General features: G+C 52.4%; 3 non-coding genes across 3 annotated transcripts; all 3 read right to left on the reverse strand.

The window, feature by feature from the left end:
• Positions 1-773: 773 nt before the first annotated feature.
• On the reverse strand, positions 774-855 carry TRNAS-CGA (transfer RNA serine (anticodon CGA)). Its single transcript has one exon. It is a non-coding gene; the product is annotated as a tRNA-Ser (tRNA).
• Positions 856-1,218: 363 nt separating this feature from the next.
• Positions 1,219-1,300, reverse strand: TRNAS-AGA (transfer RNA serine (anticodon AGA)). Its single transcript has one exon. It is a non-coding gene; the product is annotated as a tRNA-Ser (tRNA).
• A 1,103-nt stretch (positions 1,301-2,403) lies between these two features.
• On the reverse strand, positions 2,404-2,485 carry TRNAS-CGA (transfer RNA serine (anticodon CGA)). Its single transcript has one exon. It is a non-coding gene; the product is annotated as a tRNA-Ser (tRNA).
• Positions 2,486-2,500: the final 15 nt, after the last annotated feature.

Genomic DNA, 2,500 nt, shown 5'->3' on the forward strand with positions numbered 1-2,500 from the left:
CTATGCAAATCGAGTTGCAGAGGCCTCCTGGGAGCCAATTTCGGCAGGCCATTTTGACAGGCTCCAGAGGAATAAATGGCCGCACGAGTGGTCCGGTAGTTAGTCTAAGCCATATGGCAAAGATTTGGGTGGTGGGCCTTCTGGGCATGTGGCCCTAAGCCTCAGAGGACCGCAGAATGGGTCCCTTCTGCCCAAATAGAGAGGTCTTGGCCGATCGGGGCCGAGAGGACAGGGGCCTCACCACCCTCTGACGGTCCTCCTGGGCGCCCTTCCTCTGCTCTCTGCTGTTGTGGCAGAAAGCTGTGCCTTCAGTCCCCTGGCTTGCACAGGGCAGCAAAAGACTGTACTTTCACTGGGTCGCAGGTAGGGGGCCTCTCCTGAATGCATCTGCCAAGGAAGGTCTAGAAGTGACACGAGAACCCTTGTGCTGACACACAAAAAAGGCTCGGCAGATAGCTTGCGTGCCAGTTGCTCCATCCTCTGTATCCACATGGACCCCTCCCAATATCTGCTGTAAAGATGCAGGCAAGGAAAAGCGCAGGATGGGCTTCTTACAGACGGAGGCGATGCCAGGCATCGATGGCTCTAGCGGCAACTAGTGTCAGGGTGGAAATATAATCGTGGCCCCCACCCCTAACAGTCAGAGAGTCCTGGATGGGAGTCTTCCCAATGTCTGCTTTATCGTCCATCCTATAATCAACATGCATGTTTACATCTTGTTTTGGGGACATTTCCGAGCAAATTGCAAAATTGCAGCTCAGTTCAAACCGAGGCGTAGTCGGCAGGGTTCGAACCTGCGCGGGGAGACCCCAATGGATTTCGAGTCCATCGCCTTAACCACTCGGCCACGACTACCCATGAGAGTGAAACTCTCACTCGAAAGATCGTGCTGTGCTTACACAGAAGAGTCCTTAGTCTCTACCGCCTTGCCTCTAGATCTTGTCCTGTACTTTCCACCCTTCTCTCTCATCATGCATCGTTCTTTCTCCTCACAAGTTTCTTTTAAATGTACATATATGTTTGAAATTGCAAAACGAAACCCGTCAAAACGTACCAGTTTCTCTGCGTTGGCCTAAAGGATGAAGCCGCTTTTACTCCTAGGATCTTGCTTGAATAGCTCAAGTGCGCCGCAGCCTCCTTTAGTAATTGTATTATACTGCTATTTTAAGATTGTTTTCCACACCAGAAAAGAGTAAACAATAAAAGCGGGCGCTGCACCGTAGTCGGCAGGATTTGAACCTGCGCGGGGAAACCCCAATGGATTTCTAGTCCATCGCCTTAACCACTCGGCCACGACTACTCCTGAGCAAATCTGTTTCTACTATAAACTTAACACTTTAGCCACACACAATGTCTCCTCCGCCCCTTACTTTATGCCGCTCTGCACCGTTCCCTTTTGGCCCTCCCATGACCCTTGAAAATGCATTCAAAAGTCAGAATCTCTATGGTCTGGCCCAAGTTCCCTAAATGCCATATCCCCTCCCTGCCAAGCTCAGACTAAGTGCCAGGGACAGATCTGTGCTAATAAACCTAGCAAGCGGCCAGGCAGCAGAGCCTCACCTTCACTAGGTTGCACTGGCTTCTGCCAGCTCCAAATTGAAACTGTTAACAGTGTCCTGTTTGGAAGCATGCCTGGGCAGGGGCTGTCTCTATGCAAATCGAGTTGCAGAGGCCTCCTGGGAGCCAATTTCGGCAGGCCATTTTGACAGGCTCCAGAGGAATAAATGGCCGCACGAGTGGTCCGGTAGTTAGTCTAAGCCATATGGCAAAGATTTGGGTGGTGGGCCTTCTGGGCATGTGGCCCTAAGCCTCAGAGGACCGCAGAATGGGTCCCTTCTGCCCAAATAGAGAGGTCTTGGCCGATCGGGGCCGAGAGGACAGGGGCCTCACCACCCTCTGACGGTCCTCCTGGGCGCCCTTCCTCTGCTCTCTGCTGTTGTGGCAGAAAGCTGTGCCTTCAGTCCCCTGGCTTGCACAGGGCAGCAAAAGACTGTACTTTCACTGGGTCGCAGGTAGGGGGCCTCTCCTGAATGCATCTGCCAAGGAAGGTCTAGAAGTGACACGAGAACCCTTGTGCTGACACACAAAAAAGGCTCGGCAGATAGCTTGCGTGCCAGTTGCTCCATCCTCTGTATCCACATGGACCCCTCCCAATATCTGCTGTAAAGATGCAGGCAAGGAAAAGCTTCTTACAGACGGAGGCGATGCCAGGCGTCGATGGCTCTAGCGGCAACTAGTGTCAGGGTGGAAATATAATCGTGGCCCCCACCCCTAACAGTCAGAGAGTCCTGGATGGGAGTCTTCCCAATGTCTGCTTTATCGTCCATCCTATAATCAACATGCATGTTTACATCTTGTTTTGGGGACATTTCCAAGCAAATTGCAGCTCAGTTCAAACCGAGGCGTAGTCGGCAGGGTTCGAACCTGCGCGGGGAGACCCCAATGGATTTCGAGTCCATCGCCTTAACCACTCGGCCACGACTACCCATGAGAGTGAAAC

This window comes from Ambystoma mexicanum, chromosome 3q (assembly GCF_040938575.1).
Source record: "Ambystoma mexicanum isolate Mex_15411 chromosome 3q, UKY_AmexF1_1, whole genome shotgun sequence".
NCBI classification, from domain to species: domain Eukaryota; kingdom Metazoa; phylum Chordata; class Amphibia; order Caudata; family Ambystomatidae; genus Ambystoma; species Ambystoma mexicanum.